This window comes from Thalassophryne amazonica, chromosome 15, assembly GCF_902500255.1.
Source record: "Thalassophryne amazonica chromosome 15, fThaAma1.1, whole genome shotgun sequence".
NCBI classification, from domain to species: domain Eukaryota; kingdom Metazoa; phylum Chordata; class Actinopteri; order Batrachoidiformes; family Batrachoididae; genus Thalassophryne; species Thalassophryne amazonica.
This window is the reverse complement of record NC_047117.1, coordinates 50,451,900-50,466,743: the sequence shown is the minus strand read 5'-3', so window position 1 is coordinate 50,466,743 and position 14,844 is coordinate 50,451,900.

Sequence of the window (14,844 nt, the reverse complement as noted above, 5' to 3'; positions counted from 1 at the left end):
ACAGTTCAGGAATTGATCACAGTTCGTGAATTATTCTCAGGGGTCAGGTGCTATGTGACTTATGATGCAGTTCCATTTAAACAGGAGTTGGCTTCAGAAACGACTTGGAAAGTTCTTAATAGTTCAGCATCAGAGTTCATACAGTTCTTGGTCATGCACAGTCACAAACAGAAGCAGGGTGAGAACAGGATCTCACAAACTCAGTCTTGCATGAACTTAGCTGAACATGGCAGAGCTGTGCGCTCTGAGGCTGAGAGCCTGAGGAGTTAAACGCTTGGACCCATTAAAGCTTACAAAAATAATAATAATAAAAAAATTAGGTTGGGGATGTAAGGTTTGCTAGAGTATTGAACGATGAAAACTTGTTAATTGAATGCGGTTCAGAGGAGCAGAGTGGGAAAGCTCAAAAGTTGCAATCTGTTGGGAAAGCTGTGGTGGCTAAAGGTGGTGAGAGTGGGTGAGCATGGAACTGAAGGTGTGATCTAGGGGATTCCTGAAACAGTCATCTTGTACAGAATCTAAAGTTCAGACGTGGAGCAGTTTGAAGTGCAAAGTGTTTAGCCAAGGGAACCAAGAAGACAGAAACTGAGTCAGTTTTGATAGAATTCTGCAAAAGAGACCTACTGAGTGAGGTGTGTTTTGGATTGATAAGGAACGGTGTAAGGTAGTATGTACAAAAACCAATTAGGTGCTTTAAGTGTTAGAAATTTGGCCATGCGGCAAGTGTGTAAGGAAGATGTGCCAAGTGTGGTGGAGGCCATGACTATGGAGAATGTGGGGAGGGAGTGAGGTCAAAATGTTTCAACTGTAGTGGAGGCCATAGTGCTGCACACTGGGAATGTGAAGTTTTGGAAAGAGAAGTTGAGATTCACAATGTAAAAGTAAAGGGGAACATGTTATATGCAGAAGCACTCAAAAGAGTCGAACCACCAAAGAAAGTCAATGGAGAAGATATCCGAATTGAAACTGCATCAGTGACTTATGGAATCAGAGACAGAAAATGCTCAAAGAGAAGGACATTAAGACATGCGAAGAAAAGAGGGACTTGCTTATCTTTATTGCAGGGGTAATAAATATAACAGCTGATGTTAAAAAAACTGAGAGGATTCAATTTCTTACAAATGCAGCAATACAGCAATACAGCATTTGGGTACGGAGGGTTTAAAGTGGGAAGAGATACAGGATGGACTTGGTGTGCAACCAAGTCAGGAAGTGAATAGTTTGGGGTGATCCTATTGATTATGCTACTTTTACAATGAAATGCAAGAACGTGTTACTGGAGCACCAAGAATATACAGTGGCTTGCAAAAGTATTCAGCCCCTTGGTATTTCACACATTTTAATTTCTTTATGGCATTTCAGATACAAAAAGTAAATTAGGCTTCTCAATATAACAATTTCAAAAATGATCTTCCTTAGACTCAAACTGAAAGTAAATCTCTACAACTTGATATAAATTAAAAATATAAAAGTCAAGATGATGGGTTGCATAAGTAATAAGCCCCTTTGGTATAATACCTCTAAATAACCAGTTTAATTTCCAGTTTTCTTCAGACAGTCATGAACATTTCCAAGTTACTGAATATGTGTTGAACTTTATTTACATCAGTTTTGTAGAAATACAAACAGTATGGCATGCTATGGTAAATCTGTGTGGAGTGGACAGTTCTCAAAAACTGAGTGACTGTGCAAGACGGAGAAGAGTGAGGAAAGCCACCAAGACACCCAGACAACCCAGGAGAAGTTACAGGCTTCTGTGGCTGTGATTGGAGAAATTGTGCATAGTGCATGTTTTGCATTTTGTATTCCCAGTTATACAGCTTAATGATGAAGTGGCACAGAGGAGGGTTTTATTAAAAAGACCTGAAAGTTCAGAAGGTACATCCAAGATGCAAGCCTAGATTTAATGCTTTGGTGAACAAAAACCCTCTTCTGTACCACTTCATCATGAAGCTGTATAACTGGGGACACAAAATGCAAAACATGCACTATGCACAATTTCTCCAAACACAGCCACAGAAGCCTGTAACATCTTCTGGGTGTCTTGGTGGCTTTCCTCACTCTTCTCCTTCTTTCACAGTCACTCATTTTTTGAGAACTGTCTCCTCCACACAGATTTACCATGGAGTGCCATACTGTTCGTATTTCTTCATAACTGATGTAAATAAAGTTCAAGGCATTCAGTGACTTGGAAATGTTCATGTATCCATCCCCTGACTTGTCTGAAGAAAACTGGCAATTAAACTGATTATTTACAGGTATTATACCAAAGGGGCTGATTACTTATGCAACCCATCACCTTGGCTTTTATATTTTTGATGAATTTACATCAAGTTGTACAGATTTACTTTCAGTTTGAGACTAAGGAAGAAAATTTTATACATTTTTATATTGAGAAGCCTGATCTACTTTTTGTATTTGAAAGGCCATAAACAAATTAAAATGCATGAAATACTAAGGGGCTAAATACTTTTGCAAGTCACTGTAGCAGACAAAGAAGAATTCTATTGGACAATGTCAGAGCGCCAGGACAGAACGGTTATAACACTCGAGGGATTACTTTCTTTTTCTACACTTACACCACCAGCTTGTAGGCATGTAATTGCATATTTAGAAGGAATAGGGTTATTCAACAGAATACAGCACAGTGTAATGGTCCGTGTACCTTTCGTTCAATTGATTTTCAATTAAGAATGAAAAATGAAATAATGAAAAAACGATTCATTTTTCCATTTTTTTGTTTTCAAATTGAAAACGAAAAAACGAATAATGGTTTGATTTTTCATTTTTTGTTTTTATGTTTGGTTCAAACAAACAGAATGAAAAAGACATTACAACGTAAGGATTTCATTTTAATATTTTATTTTTGTCGACTTGCTTGACCCGGAAGTAGTATTTCTACACCTGTGTCTGGATGTTTCGCGCACAATGGCATCGTTGGAAGCACACGCCGGCTTAGTTGAGCTTTTTCATCAAGGCAAAACACACGCCGAAATCTCCGCAACGCTGCAGGAGTTTGGGATCCATAAATGCTCCAAAATGAGCGTTAGACGATTCTGTGCTTGGCACAATTTAAAACGTAAAACGCTCATTTCGCAAGCAGACTTGGAGATGGCTGTGCTTCGCTCAATATACGAGGTAAAATGGGTTGTTATTGATCTTATAATAATAAATAATAATATATGGCAGTTTACATTTTACACAGTGTTTTATACATTTTTAATCATATTTCTACAGACTGGACCTTCATATGGGCGCACGTTTATGACAGGGTATTTGTCTTCCAAAGGTGTGCGGGCGGGAGAAGGTCGGGTTGGGAAAATCTTAAAAAATATTCATCAGCCCTATCATGACCTGCGACGTGAGGTAAGTGGAGCGAGAATTTGTTAACAGTGACAACTGTAATGATTAAAATATTATTTCGAGTGTCTGGCACGTGCTGCTTATTGACTGATATCAAATTGTGAGTCTGATATTATAGCGGAGTGGGTAATCTCTCTAGCGTTTACACTCTCTGTCAGAGGTGTGACCAATGAAATATAAAACTGAAAAAATCATGACACCGGAGTGGTTAGCCGAGTTTTTGAGCCTTGTCCTTGGTCGTTGACATGCTAACCAGGTTCTAACTCAACTATTAAATATGCAAATTAGGAATAACCAAGATTGTTCTGGCAGATGTCAACCACTTGACCACGTGTCATATATGGTAACAGATGTGCCTGCACATATACTGTGTCATATACGGTAATGGGAGGAACGCGGGAGAGAGCGTGTGGTTGTACTGTTGAGATGTGGAGTGACAGGGAGTAAAAGCCATAAAGACAAATAGCCTCTGGAGCAATCATTTACATGGTGTCAGAAGTGCAAACCGGTGAGACATGGCGAAGTTCAACCCCCCGATAAACTTCACATTTGACAAACCTGCTGAGTGGCCCGACTGGAAGCAACGTTTTGTGAGATTCAGAACTGCTACCAAACTTAGCACTGAAGATGGCGCCGTGCAGGTGAGCAGCCTGATATACGCTATGGGAAGCCAGGCTGAGAATGTGTTTCGTTCGTTCACGTTTGGGGAAAATGAAGATGACGAAGACTTCAATTGCGTGCTGGCCAAGTTTGACGAGTACTTTGTGCCACGCAGGAATGTAATACATGAGCGGGCCTGTTTCCACCAACGCGTTCAAAGACCTGGGGAAAAAGCAGAGACTTTTATAAGGGCTTTGTACGAACTGGCAGAACACTGTGATTTCGGCGCGAGCAGGGAAGAGAACATTCGCGACCGAATTGTTGTTGGTATACTGGACAAGGACGTCTCAAAACAGCTCCAGCTAAAGCAGCAACTGACCCTGGCGGTGGCGATAGAAACTGTTAGGCAGTCCGAGGAGATCGCCTCACATGTTAGCATGCAAGGAGCAGAAACTGGGCTCGTGCATGAAGTGAATAACAAACCTAACAACAACGTAAAATTCCGAAGACAAAAGAAAAAGGGGAATAGCGGACATAACGGAGATGGCAAATGCGGAAAGTGCGGGAAAATGCGTCATAGCAGAGACGAGAACTGCCCTGCGCGGGAATCCACATGCAATTCGTGCAACAAAGTGGGGCATTGGAGCAGGGTATGCAAGAGTAGGAGGGCTGTATGCGAGGTCACGGAGCAGCAGCAACTGTCATATTTCCTTGGGGCAGTGAGCAAAGCAGTTGCGGAAGCATCAGAGCAATGGACAGTCAAATTGCGCATAGGCTCCACTCCAGCTGAGTTCAAGATCGACACGGGAGCCGACGTGAACATCATCTGTGAAGAAACCTATCACTCACTCAGACTCAAAACACCACTCGAGCCTGCAGACATCCAACTGGATAGCCCAGGAGGGGAGTTACAGTGCATTGGACAGTTCCAGAGCACTGTGGCTTACAAAGGAAAGAGACACCCACTCACAGCATACGTCGTCCGGGGCCGCACAGTCAGCAACCTCCTCAGCAGATCACTGTCTGTGAAGCTGAACCTGGTGAAGAGAGTGGAGGAAGCGGTGTGTAACACAGGACACCTGCAAGCATTTGGCGAGCATGGAACTCTTAAGACTGAACCTGTAAGAATACAGCTGAAAGACAATGCTCAACCGTACGCTGTCCACGCAGCTAGGCGCGTGCCAGTTCCCATGCTCCAGAAAGTCAAAGAGGAACTTGAGCGTATGGAGAGGAACGGCATCATAGAAAGGGTGACGCAGCCTACCGACTGGTGTGCATCCATGGTGCCAGTCTTAAAGAAAAACACTGGTAAAGCACGTATCTGTGTGGATCTAAAAAGACTGAACAAAGCAGTTAAGAGAGAACAGTACATCTTACCTACCACAGACGAAATTATAGCTAAGTTGAGTGGTGCCACGGTCTTCACGACGCTCGATGCAGCCAGTGGGTTCTTCCAAATCCCACTACACCCAGACAGCTGCAAACTCACGACCTTTATCACCCCGTTCGGCAGATTCCACTTTAAGAGGCTGCCGTTCGGAATAACCAGCGCTCCCAAGATTTTCCAAAGGAAAATGATGGAGACAATGGAGGGGCTGGAAGGAGTGGAGATCTTCATGGACGATGTGCTCATCTATGGGGCCACAGTGAGTGAACACGACCAGCGTCTGGAAAAGGTCATGCAGCGCATCGAGATAGCTGGGTTGAAGCTCAACCGCGACAAGTGTTCCATCAGACAACACCAGCTGCGCTTCCTCGGGCATCTCATTGACAAGGATGGGATTCGGCCCGACCCAGACAAAGTCGAGGCTATACAACAGCTGCCACCACCAACGAACGTGCCAGAACTGAAGAGGATCCTGGGCATGGTAAACTACCTCGGAAGGTACATTCCCAACCTGTCCACAGTGGCACAGCCGCTGTACGAACTCCTGAAGGGCAAAAACGCATGGACATGGGGTCTCGTACAACAAACAGCTTTTGAACACACCAAACAGCTACTGACAACGGCACCAGTTCTTGCCTACTACGATGTCAGCAAACCTACGGCCGTGTCAGCCGACGCTAGCAGCTATGGACTGGGAGGAGTTCTCCTCCAGCTTCATGGGCAGCAATGGAAACCTGTCGCATACTGTTCCAGGCGACTCACCGACGCAGAGACACGCTACGCCCAGATTGAAAAGGAATGTCTGGCCGGTGTGTGGGCGTGCGAGAAGTTCGACAGGTACCTCACTGGCATTGAATCATTCAAACTAGTAACTGACCACAAGCCACTTGTGCCGCTCATAAACAGCTGCAACTTGGACAACGTACCTTTGCGGTGTCAGCGTCTCCTAATGAGACTGATGAGATTCAGTCCCGTGGCAGAGTATGCTCCTGGGAAAACTCTGATAGTCGCAGACACTCTCTCACGTAGCCCGCTGTCCACATGTACCGAGCCGGACACTCAGAGTGATGTGGCGTGTTATGTTGCTAGCATAGTGGGGGTAATCCCTGCTAGCCAGAATAAGATGGAAGAGATAAAGATGGCAACTGCAGAGGATGCTGAACTGCAGTCACTCATAAAGTTCATACGGACAGGATGGCCAGAACACAGCTGCAAGGTGCCTGTGGGTATAAGACAGTTCATGCAGGTCAAAGCAGAACTGTCAGAGCACGATGGCCTGGTCCTCAGGGGAAGCAGGATCGTGGTCCCGCAGCTGATGAGAAAAGAGATTCTCCAGAAGATTCACGAGGGACACCAAGGACTGACTAAATGTAGGGAAAGAGCCTACTCATCAGTGTGGTGGCCCGGTCTCGCTACAGAGATAAGCGGCCTAGTGTCATCTTGCCAAGTGTGCTTTGAACTGAAAAGAACACAACAAAAGGAGCCACTCATCTCTACACCACTTCCAGATCGTCCGTGGAAGAGAATCGCAATGGATTTATGTGAGTACAATCATCAGAACTACCTGGTTGTCTCAGACTATTACTCTAGATTCATAGAAATACTGCACATGCCATCCACAACCAGTACACATGCAATACGTAAGTTGAAGGCAGTCTTTGCCAGGTTTGGCATCCCAGACGAAGTAGTGACGGATAATGGGTCGCAGTTTTCTAGTGCTGAGTTTCAGGAGTTCGCGAAGCAATTCGACTTCAGACACTGCACGTCCAGCCCACATCACCCACAGGGCAATGGGCATGCAGAGAGGGCCGTGCAAACAGCTAAGAAGATCCTCAAACAAGCGGATCCAGTGCTGGCCTTGATGATCTACAGGTCCACTCCGTGCTCCTCGACCGGCTTCAGCCCTGCAGAGCTGTTAATGGGGAGAAAGATCAGGACAACGCTCCCTACCCTGGAGAAGAATCTTCGATCACGGTGGCCGAGCAGAGCAGCGGTGAAGGAAAAGGACGACCGAGAAAAGGCCAAGCAGGCCTACTACTACAATTGCCGCCATGGAGCCCGATCTTTACCTGTCCTACAGCCGGGCGATGTGGTAGGGTCCAAGTTAGACCATGAGAAATCGTGGTCACGGTCAGCAGTGGTTTCAGGAGAAAGCACCACTCCGAGATCACTCGTCATAAAGACACAGCAGGGGGCTGAGCTTCGGCGGAATCGCCGCCACCTTCGACCTGAACCGGTTTCCCAGTCTTCCCTACCAGCGATCAGCGACAATACTGAGACGGACACTCACTCTGCCGTGTCAGAAACGGTTCCCTCCAGTCAGAGTGTGACTCCACCTGTAAGCCTTATACCCGGTCAGACTGTGACAAGATCTGGACGGGTGTGCAAACCAGTCAACAGGCTTGACCTGTAGATGGTACCTATGGCCTTTGGGGGGGGGTTATGTAAAAAAAAGAAAAAAAAAAAGAAAAAAAAAAGAAAAGGGGGAAACGTAGAGATGGAATGTGAACAGAAAAGAGAACGTTTGTATTGAAATGGCATTATTGTTGTGAATGCTGATCCAAGTTCTTGCGGAGTTGAATCTGTAATAGAAGTTATATAAATGGGTTAATATTGATTTGAGATAGTTCACAGTAAATGTAAGGAGATTGGTTCCAAATATAAGTAAGCAACGGGTTGTTTGTTTTAAGGGGAATAATCCATTTTGAAGGGGGAGATGTCATATATGGTAACAGATGTGCCTGCACATATACTGTGTCATATACGGTAATGGGAGGAACACGGGAGAGAGCGTGTGGTTGTACTGTTGAGATGTGGAGTGACGGGGAGTAAAAGCCATAAAGACAAATAGCCTCTGGAGCAATCATTTACACCACGTGTGTGAACTTTACCTTTAATTGGCGTTAAGTTTAATTTTAAAATAACAGTTGGCATAAATAATCTGCACCTGAGCTCAAGGCTTGGGGCTTGGTGGAACAGTGGTGGGACAGTGGTTAGCACTCTTGCCTCACAGCAAGAGGGTTTGATTCCCGGACCAGTGGTCGGGGCCCTTCTGTGTAGAGTTTGTATGTTATCCCCATGTCTGCGTAGGTTTTCCCTACCACTAAAAACATGTACAATAGGTTCCCCATTGGGGCTAGGACTCCCCTGAAAGAGATTCTTAATCTCAGTGGGACTTTCCTGGTTAAATAAAAGGTCAAGGTTGGTTTATAAAATTGTTCATGGACTGGCACCTTCCTACCTGGCGGATTTGGTTAAGCTCTACGTGCCTGCGAGGCCTTTGCGTTCGCAGGGCTTCTGTGTGTTCCGAGGATGAACAAAAAGTGTGGGTTATAGAGCCTTCTCCTACCGTGGTCCGGCTCTTTGGAACGATCTACCTGCTGTTATTCGGCAGTCTGACACGGTGGAGATTTTTAAATCAAGACTGAAGACCCACTTTTTTAGACTGTCTTATCATTAATTTTTTTAATCTGTTTGTGTTTGCGTTATTTCTTTTTATTCTTCTGTGTTTTATCTTTTTACTGTGCTTTTCTTGCTTTTAATTTTGATTTTAGATTAATTTGTTGTTTTGAAATATGGGAAGCGCCTTGGGGCGACTGTCGTGATTTGGCGCTATATAAATTAATAAATTGAAATTAAATTGATTGAATTGTCAAGGTTAAATATGTTTGATTTCAGTTTTCGTGCCTGGTGGGACCCTGCTAGTCACTAAACCTCTTTTTTATGTTTTTATGATGGCGATACCACAGAATATTTTGTAACAAATATGTAGTGTATATGTGGCATCACCGTTTTAGTCTTACTCTGGGCAAACTATTGGCTCTGACCATTGTGGCATCAGACCAGTGGCAGTTAATGAGGTCTGCCACTAAGCTATTAATGAGGAAAAGCTTAATAAAAAATATTTTCTTTTCTTTTAAGGGTGCCCGGAATCTGAATCCTGTCCCATATCAAGCCGAGTATATGGGTCAAAAATTTCACATGGATCAGAACGAAAAGTTGGGCATGTTTGGTGTGACCCATGTTTTGGCAGTAGATGGACACAGTAATAAAATAGTATCAGAAAGCACCATGCCAGTGAAAAACAACTTGGTGATATATGAGGAAGTTTACAGGTAAATAAATACATATGTTACCCATTGTTATCTACAGTTTCAGCATTGCTATACACATCGTTAAAGTCACAAGAGGATGTGCTTCCTTGTACAACACACACACAATATCACCACACACACAAGGTGAAGGTCAACGGCATACTTTTTTCTACTTTGTGATTGTTCTTGTTTTGTTTGTTACACAATTTTATTGCAGACCTGCAGTGATCAAGTATGGCCTCTGGGATCAAGTTAGGGTCGACCATGGGAGAGAATTCTTCTTGTGTTTGTACGTGCAAGAAAAGCTTGCAGAGCTTAGACATGATACCAGCAAACCAGCATACCGCCAGACTACATCTACGAGAGTGAGTTTTCAATAAAAAAATTACGGTACTTTTAAGATTCAAGATTCAAAGCTTTTATTTTCATGCACAGTAAGGAAACATGTTTCCCAGCACAATGAAATTCTTAATTGCTGCCAAGACTGGATACCAAAAATATATAGGTCTAAGAATAAAATATGTAAATACAAAATAAAAAAAAAGCATGCAAACAAATTAATAATAAAATTGAAATATTTTAAAGTTACACGTTTTAATTTTTCAATTGCTACCAATTCAAACATTTATTTTCTTTTAAAGAATCATAGAGTGGAAAGGCTTTGGCCTGAGGTCAACAACCGGGTCAACTATCCTCTGAAGCAGGCTCTTGTACAGCTGCAAGACCAAGAATCAATTTCAATGAATGATCCACTAACCAGATACTGTACTTCTCAACTGACCTGTCAGCTGAGTGAAATAGGGCTTGAAAGAGTGGTGAATTCATGGAATGCTGACACGATTCCCGGTGTGTACATCTATTTTATTAGTAAAATTTGAAGTCTCATGATAAGACATTCTAAAAAAAAAAAAAAAAAATCATGCTTTTTTTAAAAAAAAAAAAACAAAAAAAAAACTTTCAGGCTCTGGAATTCCCAATGAATTGGCTGCAGGTGGCTGTCCAGTACAAGTAACAGAGGAGCTCCTGCCCAGTGCTGCTGTTGTGGCCAACCAATATGAAGAACTTGGTTCATCATTAACATGGGCATCAGAGTTTGGTGCATTTCCCTTCACCGCAGAGGAGGACATGGATCATGCTGAGCAACTGTTCAGTGAGAACTACCCGGACATCTCAATTATTTTTAATGAAGTGGCAAACCATAACTTTGTTCCCTTTCAAAATGCCCTCTTGGACCTTATTAATGTTACGCAGAGATTCAGCTAAAGGGGCCATATTCTGCTAAATCAAGTTATCTGAGCTTTCTACTATGTCATAATATTGTTTCCTTGTGCTGTGTTTTGGTTAATACGTACATGCATATTTAAATCTTTTAGTTTTGCATTAAGTTTAATCTGTAGTTGAGGTGATGCGAGAAAAGAACTTTTTGAAATGAATGTTTTGTTTATTAATTCATAATAAATTAAAGGGATGAGGAACAAGTTAAGAAACTACAAGAGCATGCAAGGTGGTGTCTGTAGGTTGACTCCTTGGAGAACTGCTCCACCTGTCAATATATTGGTGTAGGGCAAGGGGTAATGATTTTGCTAATTGACCAACTGTTTTTTTCATAATTGGATTCCGAGGGGCATAAGTAGATTTCTTTTTTATTCAACCATGGGTAGATAAAACCATTTGAGCTAGTGAGGCTTTTGAGGCTTCTACCTGATAGATTGGAAATGAAAGGTCATTAGTGTACCGGTTTATTACTTCTTTGTGTGTGTGTATAGTTTTGGCTTAATTACTGCTCTTAGTGGTTTGATCCAATTGTTTCAGCCCTGTATGGATGATCACGTCAATGCTGTCTTTAAATAAAAGCATATTATAATAAGCTGAAATGTATAGCTGACTGTACACGAGCAGCTTTTCCAATAAAATGTAAATAGTTCTCTAAAGTAATGTTTCTCTGTTTATGTAATTAAAACAGTTACTTAGTATGTTACATTGACATCAGTTGTTGTCGAAAGCTGTTGTCAGTTGGCTCCAAACTCACTGTAATTGTATGGCAATCAAACATGACATTTGAATGTTTTATTTTGAATACATATACTATTGTTTGACTTGATTACAAAAAAGTAAGCAATCGTTAAGTGTTGCCTAAACGGTATTCTTCAAATGTGTTAACATGAGCAAGAGTTTGTTTTTTAATCAAACGTAGCAATATTTGCAAGACTTGTAATGAAAACCCATTAAATGTTTTAAGAGCTGTATGAACTTTTAACGGCTGGGTCAATAAAACTGGTATAAAAACACTTAAACTCTAAAAACATAGTGCCTGAACAAGCCACAACAGTAAAGGTAACATTTTACTCAAGTATCTTTTGTAGTGCTGTGAAAACTTCGCTAAGACCAATAAGTCTTTGCATGTTCACATCAATTCCACTGGCTCGGCATTTTGGACAAAATTCAGAGTTCTTTCACTGTTCAAAGCAGATCCTGCAGGCCACAATGCTGTTACAACAGGATGTAACCATAGGGTCATCAACAGTACCTGAAAATTGAATGAAAAGTAATTAATATTGTACTGCCAGATGTGCATACAGTGCCTTGAAAAAGTATTCGGCCCCTTTATTTCACACTTTTAAATTTGTTTATGGCATTTCATATACAAAAAGTAAATCAGGCTTCTCAATATAAAAATTTCTAAAATGATCTTCCTTAAACTCAAACTGAAAGTAAATCTTTACAACTTGATATAAATTAATTAAAAATATAAAAGCCAAGATGATAGGTTGCATAAGTAATCAGCCCCTTTGGTATAATACCTGTAAATCAGTTTGATTGCCAGTTTTATTCTGACAAGTCAGGGGATGGATACATGAACATTTGCAAGTCAATGAATATGTCTTGAACTTTATTTACGTCAGTTATGAAGAAATACAAACAGTATGGCACTCTGTGATAAATCTGTGTGGAGTAGACAGTTCTCAAAAACTGAGTGACTGTGCAAGAAGAAGAGTGAGGAAAGCCACCAAGACACCCAGAGAACCCAGAAGAAGTTATAGGCTTCTGTGGCTGTGTTTGGAGAAATTGTGCACAGTGCAAGTTTTGCATTTTGTATCACCAGTTATACAGCTTCATGTTGAAGTGGTACAGAGGAGGATTTTATTAAATAGAAGACTTGAAAGTTCACCTACAATTTGCCAGAAGGTACATCTTAGATGCAAGCCCAGATTTAATGTTTTGGTGAAAGAAAATCCTCCTCTATACCACTTTATTATGAAGCTGTATAACTGGTGATACAAAATGTAAAACTTGCACCATGCACAATTTCTCCAGTCACAGCCACAGAAGCCTATAACTTCTTCTGGGTTGTCTTGGTGGCTTTCCTCACTCTTCTCCTTCTTGCACAGTCACTCAGTTTTTGAGAACTGTCTACTCCACACAGATTTACCACAGAGTGCCATACTGTTTGTATTTCTTCATAATTGATGTAAATAATGTTCTAGACATATTCAGTGACTTAAAAATGTTCATGTATCCATCCCCTGACTTGTCTGAATAAAACTGGCAATCAAACTGATTATTTACAGGTATTATACCAAAGGGGTTGATTACTTATGCAACCCATCATCTTGGCTTTTATATTTTTAATTAATTTATATCAAGTTGTAGAGATTTACTTTCAGTTTGAGTTTAAGGAAGATCATTTTAGAAATTTTTATATTGAGAAGCCTGATTTATACTTTTTGTATTTGAAATGCCATAAACAAATTTAAAAGTGTGAAATATCAAGGGGCCGAATACTTTTTCAAGGCACTGTATATAGTTGTTACAGACCCACAAATCAGTTGTTTTGTCAAAATCTTAGCTTGAAGTGGTACTCAAAGACATGATTTTATTCATGTTCATAATAAATTACATTTGTTTTAAAGCTTACCTCTACAGATTACACAGGTGAAGGCAGCTTTAACAGCCGCAGCTTGGGCCTCTGTCAGTCACTCAACATACGGTTGGAATGGGCAAGTTCTGTTAAGCTCTTTATGGTGGTGATGACGTCCTGAAGTCCCTGTGCAGCAAGAACCACCTCTTCAATTTTGTCCAGTGTTTCACTGAGGCCAGTCTCATCTGCTCGACTTATAAAAACAAAAATATACAGAAGCACTTGATATAATTTTCCTAAACATTTGTTATTTTTATTTAAATCCATTATGTGTGGAAAACAGTGCAGATCTAGTACCTTAATCTCCTCCTTTTTCGTCCTTGAAGCTGTTGAAAAAGGCTCTCTTTCAGGGCAAATACCTTCCTAGCACTCTGTTTCCAGTATGATGACCCTGTAAAGAAAAGTTTTCACATAAAAAAAAAATATATATATATATATATCTTTGAACTTTACCTCTGGTCCCTTCAGAGTCCATGATTTTGTTTCCTTGGCCATCAGTTAAGACAATGGTGTCTTCAGTTTGAAAAGCCTCCTTCACTTTGGACAGGATACCATCAACAGTCGCTTCAAACTCCGAAAAGCGTACAGTTAGGGTCTGGCTCGTTTCAAGCTTCCCATCTGCTAAGTCTGCAATGTAGATGCTCCTAAAGATGCATATATCTAAGTTAACAATTCAGTTTTTACTTCATAACAACTCTTTTGGAAATATGTTACTTGTTACTCAAACCCAAAGTAAGACAGAAAAATATTACCTTTGAAAACCTTTAGCAAGCAGTTCTTCCACTGGCCCTGTTGGTGGAAACAGAGCTTGCTGCAACACTGGATGGCCGGTGAAAAGAAAATCTATGGGGCTGGAGTGAGCTGTCTGGGGTTCCTGCCACAGGTGCCTCTGTGCACTCACCGTGAACCTCATAGTGGCTACGCTCAACCAGACAATTTGAACTGAAGTAACCATCTTGATTCGGAAAGATGGCCACATTGGTGTCAACGGTTAAGTAGACTGTTGTGCTGTTTACCTGTAGGAGACAAGAACATTGTTGCATTGTTACAAAATTATAGGACCTAGGAGACTGGTTCCAAAGGAGAGGAACTCTTCTAATGTTCTACACCTGTGGCTCTCAAACTGGTACTGGTAACACTGGTGGTTTTAGTCCTGCTCAGTCCTAGATATAGCTGTGATTTAGACCTGGATTAGTCATTTATATTTATCTCTGCTTTGGAAATTATTTAGACTTGGTTTGTCCAACATTACACCTGATTAAGATGGGTTGGTCTTAGACGGTAACTGGTACTTGTGGTACTCTGTTCTTTAACACAAAATATACTACATTGTTTTCTTACCACACCAGTGGCGGATGCTGGTCTTTCAAGAAGGGGAAGCTCAATTTCGTGCTACATCATAAAATGTGCCGGTTTATTTATATGTAAATTCTACCCTCTGTTCCTTTTCAAGAAAATGATCTGTGACCCTGTCGTACCAA